At 30.6% G+C, this 17,927-nt stretch overlaps 1 pseudogene; it reads right to left on the bottom strand.

Moving 5' to 3' along the window:
* Positions 1–228: 228 nt before the first annotated feature.
* On the bottom strand, positions 229–2,065 carry LOC102668819 (receptor-like protein EIX1; annotated as a pseudogene).
* Between the last annotated feature and the right edge of the window lie 15,862 nt (positions 2,066–17,927).

Here is a 17,927-nt window from a genome sequence, read left to right as displayed (position 1 = left end):
ATACATCTAAAGTGGCCAAATTTGCAGCTGTGCTTTGGTCACATAAGAATGAAAACAAATCTGAAAAATTATTTTCAGAGAGCATCAGGTCGGGAGCTTGTAGTAAAAATGATGGAATTTTACCATCAAACATATTTGTATTCAGAAGTATAGACGGTCTGTTACGAAGCTTCAATGATATATTAGGAATTGAACCAATGAGATAATTGAAAGACATATTTAAATCTCTCATATATTGCAAGTTATTCCAAAACCAGTCTGGTACAGAGTCATTAATCCCGTTATCAGAAATATCAGAGATCTGAGTTCCAATGAAATTAATTGGAATGGAGGAACCCAACTCGGGACGAATTTCAGAGACAACGAGTTCTCTGATAGCGTCAAGTCTTTTAATTTGGAAAAATTAGAAAGATGGGATTCAGTAACGTCACCCTGCAAAGAATTCCCAGCCAAGTTAAGAAGCTCCAACTCTGATAGCAATCCAATGCTTTTAGGTAACATGCCAGTCAACCGGTTATAAGATAAATCCAAGCTCTTAAATATGTCTCTGTTGCACCATGAAGAATTTTGGAAGAAGCTAGAAATTTCCCCATTCAACTTGTTATATGAGAGGTCTAAACTCTGCAATGCGCACATGTTACCAAAGAAAGATGGAATCTCGCCTTGCAGTTTGTTACCGTAGAGGTCAAGACCTTCAAGAGAGTTCATTACTTTCCCAAATCCATCTGGAATGGGACCTTCTAACATGTTATCATAAAGGAAAAGGTTATGAAGATTGGTGATGGAGTTAAAGAGCCAGTAAAATATAGTTGATGATTTCAACAGATTTGAGGAGAGATCAAGGGAAACAAGAGAAGATGAAGAACTCATAATGAAAGAAGATGACATAAGAAAACTTCCATCCGTAAGACTACAATTTTGCAAATCAAGAATTTGAAGTTTTGAGCTGAAGTTGAAATCAACTTGAAAGACTGATGATGCCAAATTATTATAGGAAAGATCAAGGATCACAAGAGAAGGAAAAGAGAGGAGATGACAAAACAATGTTATTATGACCAAGATAAAGCTCCTGAAGATTAAGGCTAAAGTTTGACAACAGTTGAAATGTTGAGGATGTGAGCTTATTTGAAGAAAGATCAAGGATGGTAAGAGCAGTAGAAAAGTTGGAAGGTGAATAAAACAGAGATTGAATATTTGTATCTGAAAGAGAACAATCAAATAGCCTCAACTCTCTTAAGTTTGGAATAAGCTCGCTGATCATTTGTAGCCAGTGATGAGAAGAGGAAAGGTTGTGTACTGAACTTAGCTTAAGTTTTGTCAATGAAGAAAGCTTAGTCAACCACTCTGCATCCTTAGATTTCACATCAAAATTGCCACCAAGTCCAAGAGTGTGCAACAAAGGAAGATTCCCAACCTGGAAAGGGAGTGCTCCCGAAAATGAATTCACACGAAGATCAAGATACCTCAACTTTGAGAGATTTCCAAGTTGATATGGGAGTTCCCCATCTAGATCATTACCACTTAGATCAAGATATTGTAAATGTTTAAGCTTTCCAAGATCAGAAGGAATACTCCCACCAAATAAAGAATAAGAGAGATTGAGATATCTTAAATTGGTGAACGAGCCCATGAGTTCTGAGATATGACTCCCTTCAAAAGCACTATTGCTGAGATCCAAGTGTTCAATATTTTCAAGGGAAATCAATGAAGAGATATTGATTGCACCACTCAAATATTGTGTATCCTGACCACGGAGATGAAGCATCTCAACATGACCAGTTTGATTGTTGCATTGAATGCCTTTCCATTTGCAACAGTCTCTGTTAGTGTCATGGTCCCTCCATGTAGAGAGAATGCCATAGCCATCTATGAGGCCATGTGTGAAGTTGAGGAGTGCTTGTCTCTCACTCTCAATGCACTTAATTTCTGCGCTATTGGGAAGGCTGTTGAATCCAAGAATGGATCCTGCAGCATGCAATAAAAGCAGCAAAAGTGCATAAAATAGTTTCAGAAAATAACAACTCATTATATTTTTGTTGATATGAAATGACTAAGATTAAAACAAAGATCGGTTACTGTGACCAGTTTTCTCTTTAATTGTCAAGTATGAAAGATGGAGGCTGCGGCAGGATTTATATAGCTGATAGTATATGGCTAAATGACAGTTGTTTATTCTCGTTCACTTATCCAAGACAACAAAATTAAGGAAATTTTCTCTTTTAAGAAAATTATTTTTAAAATTAAAATACGAAGATTCCATATACGAGGTTTATATAGTTTAATTTTCTCGACTTGAGCACAAATCTCCTAATATAATTTTTTGTTCATACATCTAATATTTAACAAAAATATTGATCGGATAGTGTTGCCTTCTCTATTCCTAATATTTAACACTTAAGTTTTATTTTAGTTTAATTTTGTTATTGTCATATTTTCTGATAATGACTTGCAAATTAATTTCGATGGCAATGTTGCAACAACCTTATTAATTTCTTTGACATACCTGCCTTCCATCTTTGCATAAATTGACTTCCAAGTCAACACAAAACAAAATTCACTATAGCAATCTTTTGCATGGGGTAGAAAATTGGAAACTTTGTGTCGAACTTTTTGGCTAAAGAAACCTCTACTCACCCACAACATGCTTTCTATCCCTCTCATTCTCTCTATTTTGATGATATTTGCTTTATTTTATACTAATAAATAAGCAAATTATAATCACCCCATTAACAAACTAATTTTTTTTAGTAATCCATCACTAAAAAATATATATTTCTGACGCAATATTTTCCACCAAAAGAAATATTGTATTTTTTCACGGGTATTTTTGAAGGAAATTCCTTTATTACACTATGGTGATAAGCAATTTAAACTTGTTTTTGTTTGTATGTTTTATTGTACCAATTATTTATTCATATTTTTATATGTTGTGATTTGATTTTTTTTTAATCAAGACATGGCTTTTAAAAAATTACTCTTACAAAATCTTACCATTCTTCAAGGAAAAAATAGAATATATAATAAAAAAATCAATAATTATATAATTTTGTAATAAAATTATTTCGTATGTTACTTACAGGTTCATGAAGATATACTTTGTATTGTAGCAGCAAGTGGTAATAACTAAAATATCATCAGATAATTCGACAAAAAAATGATGTTAAAAATTTTAATAAATAAAAAATATAACTATGATTCTATTTTTAAATTATCAAGGGAATTTTTGTAATGTCATTAAATGACACAGTGAGCTTCCCATAAAAAGTATTTGAGTTTGTCACTTTAACGAACACACCATGCTTAGAAAAAGTTTATGTAAAATTAACACAAACAAGGCTTAAACATATGAGAATTTAATTTAAAAATTCAATTTACCAAAAACTTTACATATAATATCATGTCAAACTATTGATATTGTGGACAAATCAATCGACTACCAACATCACTATTACATAATAACCTATTGATAGTTTATAGCAAACCATAAGATCAAATATTAAAATTATAAGCACTAAAATATAAATAAAAAAATATTTATTAAAGTACTAACAGAGTCCTTAATTTTATAGAGATAAAAATAATTATTTAAACCCACCAAAAATATGATGTGTTATTTTATAACAGTACAAGAAATGTAATACTAATTTATCTTTACATGAATGTTTTACACAGACTACTAATTTTAGGTCTTTGCACTTGAGTCCCCAAAAAATAAAAAAAGTGGTTGCACGTCAGAGTATTTCTAGTCTTTCTAGGATTTATATCATACCATCCTGAAAAGTCTACTTAGAACTAATATGAATAAATATCATTTATCATTTGGCTAAATCAGAAAATGCAAGCTTAATTTGTCTTGATATAAAATTTCCACAAAGACTAATAATTTCAAAGTCTATGCAATCGTTTTACTTTTAAAATTTGATGTGATTGTGTGCTTAATTTTCTAACCCATTAAAAGATCGAGTTAGAAAACAAAAAAGACCATAATATCATTTTTTTGTCATTATTTAAAAGTACTAATATATTTTGATACATATGAAAATTTTAATATACGCTGTTTATTTAAAATATAATCTTTATATTGCAATACAAAAATATCAATATTTCATACTCATACAATCAATATGAATATAATAAAAAACTATAATTTGTCTAATTATTATTATATATATCATTATTATATAACAATAACATTTATAATATTTGTATTGTATTACTATTAGACTCAAATAAAAATCAAATTCTCAACTATATTATTCGTTGAGAGATTCTTTTAACTAATTTCCTGTGATGTACTTATTGGTCTCCAAGCTCCACTCAATTTTATCAGTGACGAACAAACAATCATTAATTCATTATATTGTAATATGTTTATAAATGTCTCTAATAATTTTATTTTTCAAGTGTATGGAAAGCACTTCGACAAATTTACTATTCTTCGTTGGGTGTAGGTGTCACATATTAATTAATATTTTCAGGTAAAGACATATTCTGAATAAGAGAAGCATACCGATGAGTCACGATGATAGGAGCCTTGATCAACGAAATAGCATGAGGAGAATATACATTTCATGACACCCTGTCAAATTCATTGTTTTTAATTAATATCTAGCTTGTCCAACCCTTTATATAACACTAGAAAATATACATTTCGTGGAAATTTAAAAAAAAATATTTTTAAAATTAAAATACGAAGACTCCATATACGAGGTTTATATATTTTAATTTCCTTTAATAAACTCAGCGATAATAAGTAATTTAAACTTGTTTTTGTTTGTATGGTTTATTGTACCATTATTTATTCATATTTCTTAAAAGTTGTTATTTGATTTTTTTCTTTAATTAAAACATGACTTTTAAAATAAACACTCTTATAAAATCTTACTATTCTTCATGGGAAAAATATATTTTATAATAATAATTATATAATTGTGTAATAAAATTATTTCATATATTAATTATAGGTTCATCAAGCTCTTCTTCATATAGTACCAGCAAGTTGTAACAACAAAAATTTCATCAGATAATTTGAAAAAAAAATGATTTAATAATTTTATTAAATAAAAAATATAACTATGATTTTATTTTTACATTATCAAGGAAATTTTTGTAATATCACTAAATAACACGTGAGCTGCACATCAATCCATGACATAACATGTAGTTACATTAATAGTGTATTGACTTATCATGTTATCAAAGATTTTATCTATAATTCATATGTAATTATTTTTTATAAATTACATTTTTAAATCTCTCATCGACTAATCTTACATCTTTCTTTGTTTTGAACAATCCGGCTTACTTAAAAATTTTACACATGACACCCTGTTAAATTCATTGGTAACGTGACAAATCAATGGCTTACCAACATCAATGTTACATAATAAATAAATATTGATAGGTGATAGCAAGGACTAAAATCAAATATCAAAATTAGAAGGACTAAAATATTAAAAAAATATTTGAAGTATTAAAAGAATCCCTAATTCTATAGGGACCAAAAAATTACTTCAGCCCACCACCAAGAAATATGATGTGTTATTTGGTCAACGTAGAAGAAATGCAAGACTAATTTGTCTTTACATGGATGTTTTGCATAGACCAACAATTTCAAGTCTTTACACTTGTCCCCAAGAAATGAAACAGTCTTTCCACTTGTTTTTAAATTTACCAATGGAGGGGAGATATTTTGTGTCAGTTGAAACATACTTTTTGAATCAATTCTAACACCAATGTGTAAATCTTGTTTATGTAAAATGTATTCCCTTTTTAGGGGTTAAATGATATAGAAATTGCTATTTTTTCTATGTATAAGTATATTTAGGGGTTAAATGATATAGAAATTGATATTTTCTCTCTCTCATTTCTTCCTTTTTATGCAAATAATTGTTATTTTAACATCATTTAAGGTTTTGTACAGAAAATATTAAAATTGTTGAATTTATAAATGCTCACTATAGAATTAGCACGGGAAAATAAAGTAAAATCCAAAAGAGCATATTAGCGCATCTCAGACACTTAGCCCGAGGCGCACAATCTTAACAGGTACAACACGCTAAGCGAAGTAAGACTAATTTAGGAAAGTTAGTCAAATCAAGAAAGTGAAGGCACACTTAGCGCGAGACACACGCTGAGCACAAATACGTCATACTCACTAAGCACGAATGTTGCATAAAATTTAAGTTGATCTATACCTATAAAAGAAAGAGAGAGAAGAAGGAAAAAATACACCTAAATTTCAAGAGAATATAATTTCTTAAAGAAGACAAAGACTAGAAGAATGAAAAGTTATCATTAAGAGTTATTTCTTTCCTTCATCCCCTTTTCTTATCTTCTTCCCTTTATATTTACATCTTTCTTGCAATTGTAAGGTTTCCTATGACTATGAGAGGTTGAACTCTCATTCTTCGAAACTTGGCTAACAAACTACTCTTAATGTAATTTTTTCTTCCAATCTATTTAATATTATTACTTTTGCATTATCCTTTCATGTGCCTAATTTCTTTGTTTATGGATTAATTCGCATAGTAAGTTTTAGGGGTCATACTGGGAAATGTTATTTTCTAATATAACTAGAAAAGAATATCTAAAATAAGTTCATCACTAGGGATAGATTGATTTTATTTAGCATGTTATACATATTTATTCTTAATGCAATTTAAGTATTTGCTATCAACAAAGGAATTTGAGAGAAAAGATAGATAAATTAGGCTATTCCACTCGAAGGATCTTGGTTAGGGTATATTAGTAGATGCAGGTGTAAATTAAAAAAATTATAAATAAAAAATAATAATTAATATTACATCAAAGAATAGTTCTGGTAGGCTAAGTTTCCAACATTCTCATCTTTTGAATTTAACTTCTATAAAAATTGGTTTTATTCTCTTTTCTATTTTTTATTAATTAAGTTAAATTCATGTTTAATTTCTTATCTTGTTTATTTTAATTTACTTTTCTACCAATTTAATTTACTATTTTTCTCACAACCTTTTTAAATAAATTTTCTTTAAATTATTTTATTAATAAAAACTTCATCTTCCTAAGTACAAACAAAGTCCCTAAAGATTCGACACTCAAACCTCCATTTTAACTTTATTACTTGTGCTATTTTGGTGCACTTGTCAATCGTTCAACAGTAACCAACATAAAAAGTATTTTTCTACATCGGTTATGAAACAACCATGACCACTCTTTCTATCATCAATTTCTCTCCCATAATAATCAACAAACATCCACATGAAAATCACACCTGAAATGTTCTTTTCCCCATCCAAATAATCACTCTTAAAACTCATGAAATAAAAATAAAAGGGAACAAAGCAACCACAAAATGTAAAAAGAAAAACCAAAAATAACAAAACAACCCTCCTCCTCAACAAATTCAGATGAGTTATAACAAATACAAGAAACAAAAATCAAAAGATAAGTTGACTCGACAGGTTGATCCAACCTAACTTGTGACACCCTCTACCCCTCACATATATACTAATAAGGAATAAAAAAATTCAAATATTAATTAAAAGTATTTTTAAAACATTTTTTTTTACAAGTCTTTCAAAGGGGAAAAAGGTTCACATTCATTTTCTTTCACATCATATTCAAACTTGTCCAAATAAATAATAAAATATTCTCGACTCAACAAGGTCGTCTAAGCTTCATACAATTAATATAGAACCTATATCCTAATGTCACATCCTATCAGAGCGTTGTGTTCCCGTGTCCTCTAGCATGAGATTCTTCATAGTCATCCACCTATTTTCTGCTCCCCCGAACACAAGTTCAAGATCATCACAGGATCCAAACACAACCACACACAGGGAGTGAGTTATCACATTCCTAGCTAATAGAGAAACAAGACAATTAAATATACATGTTATATAAATGAGATACCACTTGTTTAAACATAGCTCACGTAACTTCACCACTTCATCATTCAAAATTTACTTTTCAATCATCAATCACATTATACAAGAATCTCACACTTTGATCAAGATATAATAACACATCAATTAGCAAGCATATGCAACAGTTATGCTAAGACTCAATCCTATATGCAATGTGGTACCATGTCAGTGAAAAACCACCCTGGGGCGCTTAGGAGTACATAACAAGACACACCACACCATGGGTTTGTCAGGTCACTCTCACTAAGTAAGATCATAGGGAGACCAGTCAGGGTCACGATGTTTTGCGAGAATGCTCCAACCATATGGGATCAGCATAGACTTAAAGGAGCACTCAAACCCGGTGACCCCCAAGGCCTACACTCCGAAGAGTCCGTCAGGGCCTCTCCCTCCTGATTCAGGTCCAACCCCTAAAATCATTTTAGCACACAGACACTGCTAGTGAATTATACAATACCCACGACCTCACACTCGTGTCTTAAGCACGTACAACATATTGCGCTACAATTTAACACTGGTTCCTAAATAGGAACCTACACTTTCTCTTTAACACTGGTTCCTAAATAGGAAACCTACATTTTCTCTTTAACACTGCGCATTTACACTTTTCTCAAGATAACACTGGTCGGGTTATTGTACAATTCACAACTTACAACACAAATAATGTCACATCAAGAGTTAACCACACACTTATTCACAACCAAAACCCATTCACAATTTCACATCTCATAATGTCACAATCCACCATCACATGTTTACACGTATCTCACAAATTAACACATGTACAACTTTACACTTATACTCAATCTCAATAACAATATTATAATCTCAAAGCAACATGTTATTCTACAATTCATCACATACTCACAATTTGAATCATCATTTCATATCCTCAATATAACAATTTATATAAAAGACCATCACAACATGAGAACTAAAACCCATCAAATAATATTACACAATTATATCAAAATCATAGATCGAAACATACAAATATCAAGAGCACAATTTATCAAGCAATCTTCATTAGGACATCAATATTTTATTTATAATCATAAAGGAAAAATTGTAATTTAATAAACATCCCAAAATAAAACCCCAATTTAATTCTTTAAGGATCCCTACACATGTTCTCACTCATCCCCAATTGTGAATAGCTCATCCCTTACCTCTAAGTGGACTCACGTGTCTTCCAACAGCGATAACAGCATCTCGAGCGGTTCCCTAAGATTTCTCCAGTTTCTCCTATGACTGCTCCGATAGAGTTCCCAAACGTCAGAGAAACGTAAAAGGAATTGAAGCCTCCATTTGGACTATCTTCATGCGATTCCTTTTCCTCTCTCCACGAACATCATCTCGTAAATCCCAACGGTCAAAGCGTGCGCAATTGAATTTCTAACAACATATCCAAATTTCACAATAATCCAACGGTTAACGAAACCGGGATCGTAGTTTTATCAAGACAGCTCTGGGTTTCTGCGGGAAAGAAAAAGGCTACAATGCGAAGGGTGTTTCTCTCAGTTCAGACATGATATCAAAATTACAAACGGTGAGAATGCTCGGAATTGTGTTGCAAACGTGGTGCTCAAATTTCACGACGATCCAACGGTGAATGAGTCCGAGATCGTCGTTTTTCTGAGATGATGGGCCGCGGGAAAAAAGAAAGGATTTTGAGAGGAGAAGGAAAAAAACGAAAATGAGGGAAAAAAGAGACAGCGTCAGTGTAAAAACTGACCTAACACTATTTATAGCTAGGTTTACTCTATTTATTTATTTATTTATTATTTTATAAAGATAAATTCTATTTTATTCTCTATCAAACAAATAAATAAAATACCCTCTTTATTTTCTCTCAAATCATTATTTTAATTAATGATTATATCTCCTTATTTATTTATTTATAGAATCTCATCATTTTTTTAAAACTCTATTTATTTATAAATAAAAATTATTTTTTTAAATTAGCTTACGAAAAATAGGATGTTACATAACTCATGCTTAACCTGCCAAATATATAAGTTGAACCTATTTTAATAATAGGTTCAAAATCTAAACTTATCTTGCTCTGTTTAGCATATCAAATGGGTCAATCACATGAGTTGAACTTATTTTGTCATCCCTAATCAAAATCTCACAATTAGAACATTGATCATGGAAATCAAAATAAGGAGCTTTATGCTAATAATAAATTCCTCAAATTAATCCTTATTTTATAATCAGAATCTATCTATTAGATTGTATCAAGAACTTACAAAGATTAGGTGTTAATTCAATCAAATTTCATAGTTTCTTGAAATAATTGTTTAAATATATTTTTGGTCCATCAAATTTAGATTACTTTTGTTGTTGATCCCCCAAATTTAAATTTATTTTTAGTCCTGTAATTTTGAAAAGTATCTTTTGGTCCTCTTCCTACAAATAAATGCCACAAGTTATGCATTTAAATCTTCAAAAATCATTCAAGAGGGCAAAAAAACATTTTTTTTTAAAATTGAGGAACTAAAAAAAGAAAAATTAAATCTGGAGAAAAAAACAAAAAACAATCCAAATTTAAAGGACCTAAAAACATATTTAAATTGAAAAAAAATATGAAAAACATTTTAGAAAAATAAGGGAAATCTTAATGTTTAAAATTACTAGCATGCTCTAAACTATAAGGTAATAATATATTTTCTAATTCAAGAGAATAAATGAAATGACAAAAATTCCTAAGTATTTAGTATGCTCCCTTCAAGCCTAGAAGACATATTCTCTTAATTGTGAACCAAATTAAAAGTTATATGAAGGAAAAGCAAAGAATGCACTTAGCCAATGTAATAAAAGAAAATTGTGGTTTCAGTGGTAAAGTGATTGTGATGGTGGAAATATAAAAGAAGACAAATATTGTTGGTGACACTGTCTAGTACACTTCTTTTGTTATAAAGAAAAAAATATTTTTTAATGTTGTATATTATTGACTAAAATTAGTTAGAAATTATAAATTTGAATTTCTGACCTCATATATATATAAATGTGAAACTATTAAAATTCATGATTTTCTATAAATAACAAAAGAGTATTGTTAGTCTTCCTCAAAGATAAAATTAGGTGTAAGGTGTATAAGAGAAGAAAAATAAAAGGCAGAGTGATGGAAATGTGTGTTACTTTCTGCCAATTTATTTTTTTTCCTTCTAATTTTTTTAATTCAAATTTTAAACTTTTTTTTATTCTTTTTCATTTTCTTTCCTCTCTTTCAAAACATACTCATTAGTTGCATGTTAGAGTATTTCTAAATCTTTCTAGGATTGATAAAAGTCTACTTAGAGTTAAGACCAATAAATATCATTTGTCATTTGGCTAAATCACAGAAAATACAAATTTAATTTATCTTGATATAAAATTTCTACAAAGACTAACAATTTCAAAGTCTATGCGATTGGTTTACCTTTTAAATTTGATGTGATTGTGTGCTTATTTTTCTAACCCATCATAAGAGTTAACAATATCAATTTTTATCATTATTTAAAAGTACTAATATATTGCGATACATGTGAAAATTTAAGAAAAAAATTATAAGGTATGTATCACACTATTTATTTAAAATATAATTTTTATATTACAAACAAAAATATCAATATTTATACTCATACAATCAGAATGAATATAATAAAAACTATAATTTATCCAATTATTGTGATATACATCATTATTATATAGCAATAAAATTTATAATATTGCTATTCTATTACTATTAGATTCCAATAAAAATCAAATTCTCAACCATATTATTCATTGAGAGATTCATTTTTACTAATTTCCTATAATGTACTTATTGGTCTCCAAGCTACACTCGATTTTCTCGGGGACCAACAAACAATCATTAATTCATTATATTTTACTATCTTTATAAATGTCTCTAATAATTTTATTTTTATGTGTGCAAAATACTTCAACAAATTTACCATTATATTTTCTTAGTTGGGTGCAAGTGTGACATATTAATTAATATTTTTAGGTAAAAACATATTAAGTAATATTTTTAATTTGATATAACTTATATGTTATACTATTTTTAAAATGAAATACATAATTTTTTTTTAAATGGCAAAACGACAATTCTATTTTTTAACAATAAAAGCTAATAACTGACACACCACTAGATGATAGGACCCTTGATCAACGAAATAGCATGGGGAGAATGAGAGTAGCAGTCAGATCCTGAATTCCTGTCAATCTAGCTTGGTACAACACTTTATATAATACTAAAAAATATAGATTTAATATCATTATGTAAACATCAATTTAATAAAAATTGATGTTACAAAAATACAGTGATATAATTATAAATAAGTTGAGTTTGTTGTATCGATTGTTTTTTAAAACTAATGTTGTGTGTCGATATTAACATCAATTTTCATAATAACTAGTACTGTTTGAAAACTGATGTTGTATCTATATGTTAATATTGATATTTATTAAAATCGATGTTAATATTCCTTCTTTCTCTTATGTCAATGTGTTAGGGTTTTTTTTATCTCGATCTCACATGAGGAGGAAAAGGAAGAGAAACACATTGGACGAATTGTTATGGACAATGACGTTCCTCGACTCAGAGGGATGATGACGGATTCCTTTGAGGAGGATCAATTTGAACTTTGTAAACTAGGTTTCATTTACAAATAATATTCATAATGATTTGCAAATCGAAATTGAAAAGAAAAAAAAGGTTACCTTTAGCTAATTGCTAAATTAATTGTGACCACAACCCTTCTTATTAGTGTTTCCATAATGATATGCAAAAGCACTATTTATTAGGTTTATGGAACTACTAAACCATGATTTGATTCAAATTAAGTACAAATAAAATTTTATTTTGATTTACCAAAATATATTATTCGTAAACAAGAACAATTTACAATCACCAATTTTAGGTTGGCGGTTTCCAAATTATAAGTCAAACACACATTTTGGACTTAAAAGGATTCTATCAGGTTGGAGTGTTGAAAAATCCGTTCCTATTTCCGTGGGTGTTGCGTATCAAATTAATTATGCAAAATAATCACTTTCTCAAACTACTATTTTTACAGAATAAATTCAATCAAGGACCCATCTAATCGGTCGACAGTATGATTCACATGTTACTATTTGTCGTGATGATTTGCTACCCTTTTGGACCAAACATTTTTCTCTTACACAGCAAGAATGTAAGATACCACTACTTTTTTACATCGGTTATTTGTAACTTTCTACATCGGTTATTAACCATGTAGAAAGTACCGATGTTGAAAGTATTATCGTTAACATCGATCGGTTGGAAAAAACTGATGTTAACGTAAAATTAACAACATCAGTTATTTAAATAACCGATGTTATATAATAAGAATTACACCAAAAAAATATATGAATGTAGACACTTCACATCGATTTTTATACAAAACCGATGTTAACTGATACATTAGCATCTGTTTTCTACAAAAACAGATGTTAACTTATCTGTTAACGTCAGTTTTGTAAAAAAAATCGATGTTAACTTCCATATGTTATCATTAGTTTAAGTAAAAAACCGATGTTAATGTATAAGTTAACATCAATTTTGTGGAAAAACCGATGTTGTTTGTATATATTAACATCGGTTTTTTTTTATTAACCGATGTTGTTATTTGGAATTTTTTAAAAATAATTTATCTGTTTATACAAAAAAACCTCAATATTTAACCTGAAAAATTAAAATCAAACCACACAGCACAACATAAGATTATTCAATGTTAAAATGAAACAACAATTGTGAAAAATGTAATGCAAGCTAGTAATCTAATTAAGTAACCTAAAGTTACATAGTTCAATTCCCTAACATCCTAAGTTTGATTTCTAACTTTGAGATAATATTGTGCCCATTGGATGCGAAGCGCCTTCAATCTCTCTACTTTCAATGGTCTAACATCATTAAAATACTGCATGATCAAATAAAACATAAGTTAATAATGTAATACACACCAATGATAAGAAAATCAACTTTGTTTGAAATAAACAATTAGCGTTTTCCACTTATTCCTGAAAGTTCCTAAGATTAATGTGGACATCCAGTGCATGACTTAATAGGCCCACTCAATGCTTCCTTTTGTCTATTACACTAAATACATAATGAAATTTGAATATTAAACGTTAACTACAATTAGTGTATGCACACATAAAATATATATAAGTAGAAGTTTTATTTAAATAATGTACCTTAATAACAATCTACCTAGCACCAGCCTTGGATTTAGGTTGTGGAGTATCATCAAGTCCTTTCAAAGCACTATTGAATACAAGGAACATTAAAATATTGATGTTGTTGAGTTATGCTAATGCAAATGTATTGAAAATAATACTGACCAATTAATTATTCCTTTAAGGTAGTTTTCTGGCCTGTTATGCAAGGAACAAAACCAGACAGGATTTTCCTTAGGCAAAATGATGACCATTTGCCAGTATGCGCTGCAGTGGAGACAATATGGATTATTATACTATTATACATTATTTAAATTCAGTTGTTCAGTTTGACTTAACCATTCAGGTAGGCTCCAAGGTAGACATCACGTTTTGAACTCTGCATCCAACTCTTCATGTAACTTTTTGATTCAAATTGTGATTGCCCATATCTCTGAATGGATTATGGCTCAAGGAATCCATACACATCGAAATTCCCCACTTGCATACTTGTCTCAGTCAGATGCCTATTGTTGTTAAGACAAAGTTAATTATGTATGAATTCAAAACAATAACTTAGGTAATTAACAATAACCTAAATTGACTTACAAAATCCACAACTGTATAACAAATATGTTGAGACATTGACCATCATGTGCAATATCAGAGATCTTCGTGCTTTATGTACAACGGGAAGTGTTCATTAAACACCCCTAACACGATAGCATTCCACATAACCTTGAGAGACTTCGAAAAAAGTTGTGGAATGGTCAATGTCATAAGATATAGGGGATCATTGACCTTAGGATCCGACCTATCTGGAAGCTTTGTTTGAGACACAACTGCATGTTTATCAAACATAGTGAAATAACATAATTTAATTACAAGGAACAAGTCAATTGAAAAAAGAGAGCATATAATTAGAGTAAAATACTTGTTCAGATAAATGCTTAACGAGATGTGTCGACCAAGCAAGGAAGGTGTTAAGTGTTTACGCTACTAAAATAACCTCGTCAGTGAGTACAGGAACAAGAGCATCTACATCTTTAATCTCCTCAATATCAACCTTCACTTGGCCATGCAACAAAGGGATGTTGTGAACCGCTGTGGATCCCTCATAAACTCTTTTCCTAGGGCAATCAGGTGGGAAGGATTTTCATCGATGTACAGTCCGCATTTGTCTGAGTCACCCATCTCTAGATCGTTTCCTAAGGGATCAACACAACTCTCCTTTGGGCTGACACGAGCAGTTGATATATTAGGAATTGCACCATGATATATTAGGAATTACACCAATGAGATAATTATAAGACATATTTAAATATCTCATATATTGCAAGTTATTCCAAAACCAGTCTGGTACAGAGTCATTAATCCTGTTATCAGAAATATCAAGCTCATACAAAGAACTTTGAGTCTTGAGCCAACTAGGAAAAGTGTGGCCCAACTTGCAAGATGTGAGTCCCAATATTTCTAATTGGAATGGAGGAAACCAACTCAGGACTAATTTCAGAGACAACGAGTTCTCTGATAGGTACAACAATTTTAATTTGGAAAAATTACAAAGATGGGATTTAGTGACATCACCTTCCAAAGAATTCACAGCCAAGGAAAGTTCCTCCAACTCAGATAGCAATCCAATGCTTTCAGGTAACATACCAATTAACCGGTTAAAAGATAAGTACAAAATCTTAAATATGTCTCTGTTGCACCATGAAGAATTTTGGAAGAAGCTAGAAATTTCCCCATTCAACTTGTTATTTGAGAGGTCTAACCTCTGCAATGTGCACATGTTACCAAAGAAAGATGGAATCTTGTAGATCTCCACAAAGGTATTGGCTGATGAAGCATAGGTTCTTGAGGATCTTGAGTTTGTTCTTCATGAATGACCAAATTATCTTGAGTGGGGGATTCGATAACAATATCTTGTAGAGGTTCTGAATTTGCTTTTATCAAAAGCAACTGTATGAATCGGTTCTGAAATTGTTACTGATTCTTCCTCTAAGACAAAGTCTCTAATCTTATTCTTCCCCCAAACTCAATATCCTCAAAGAATGTAGCGGTTTTCATCTCAAAAATTGTCTTTAATTTGGGATCATAAAATTTGTAGCCCCTGGATTTTTCAGATTAACCAATAAAGTAGCTGCTCACTGTTCGAGAGTTCATTTCCTTTCATTTGGCTTATAAGACCTTGCCTTAGTTGGACATCCCCATACATGAAAATGTTTTAGACTAGGCTTTCGCCCAACCAAAGCTCATAAGGTGTTTTGTCAGTTGCCTTAGTTGGCACTCTATTTAGAATGTAAGTTGCAGTGTTTAGTGCCTCTCCCCAGAGTGACCTAGTAGTTTAGAATGACAAATCATGTTTCTTACCATATCCTTAAGAGTTATGTTTCGTCTTTCAGCCACATCATTCATGTTAGGTGACCCCGGCATGGTGTACCGTGGGACGATTCCACATTCCTCTAGGTATCTAGCAAAAGGCCCCAAACGTTGTTCACCTGAACTGTCATATTTGCCATAATATTTACCACCACGGTTAGATCTGACACACTTTATTCTTTTATTGAGTTGATTTTCAACTTTAACTTTAAATGTTTTGAACACATCCAAAGATTGTGACTTTTCATGCATAAGAAACAAGTATGCATATCTAGAGTAATCGTCTATGAATGATATAAAATATTGTTGATCATTCCTTGAAGGTGTATGAAATGACTCACAAATGTCTGTATGTATCAATTCCAAGACGTCTGTAGCTCTAGATGTACCTAATTTCTTGCTTTTGGTCTGTTTACCTTTAATGCATTCAACATAAACATCAAAGCTTGTGAATTCAATGGAATCCTAGATTCTGCTTGACACAAGTCATTCAATTTTGTTCTTAGAAATGTGACCTAAGCGCTTATGTCATAATGCTCTTGAGTTTGTATTATCAATTCTACGTTTAGTACCACACAATTCTGCATTAAAGGATTCACCATAAGAAGCTACAATATCAATTAAATATAGATTATCATTAATCAAGAGTGAACCAGTTACAACAATATTTGACTTAAAAGACAACCTAAACACAGTGTTTCCAAATTAACACAAATAACTCAATTTGTCCAAATAAGAAACTGAAACCAAATTCCGTCTAAATGACAGTACAACAAAAGTGTGTTTCAAATCCAAATAAAAACTAATACATAATAGTAATCTAAATTGCCATATACCTTTCACTTCCACCGATTTACCATTTCCAACATAGATTCATCTTTCAGAATCAATTGACTTCCGGTAGTCTAAATGACAGTCCAACAAAAGTGTCTTTCAAAACTGTCATCAGGGACACCCATTTGGAGGTGGAGGCGAAAGGGAGGGTGTGGGAAGAAAAGTGTGTGAGGAGAGAAGGAAAATCAAAGAGGGTTGAGATTGAGATTTCCACTACTACAAAAAGAGGATTTTACGTCGTTCTACGGTGCTTTTAACGACGGTTTTCAACCGTCTTTGTTGCCAATGTCGTAGAAAATCAAAACTTTCAACGACGGTTCTTAAAGAACCGTCTTAGAGAAGTTGCACATTCTAAGACGATTATTTTCCTAAGAACTGTCTTAGAATGTGTGATTTTCTAAGACGGTTTTCCAAGAACCGTCGTAAAATATATTTTTTTAAAAAAGTAAAATAAATTTAAGTATTTAAGACTATTTTACAAAGATGACCGTCTTAAAATATAGACATTCTAAGACGGTTCTCTTAAGAACCGTCGTAAAATGTATTTGTTAAAAAAATAAAAAAAAAATATTAAAAAGATTGAATTTCCTCCATTGACCTTCAGATTAAGGAACATGTACAAGTACAATAACATTT

Source organism: Glycine max, chromosome 16, assembly GCF_000004515.6.
Source record: "Glycine max cultivar Williams 82 chromosome 16, Glycine_max_v4.0, whole genome shotgun sequence".
In the NCBI taxonomy this organism is placed as follows: Eukaryota; Viridiplantae; Streptophyta; class Magnoliopsida; order Fabales; family Fabaceae; genus Glycine; species Glycine max.
This window is presented reverse-complemented; position numbering and strand designations above follow the sequence as displayed.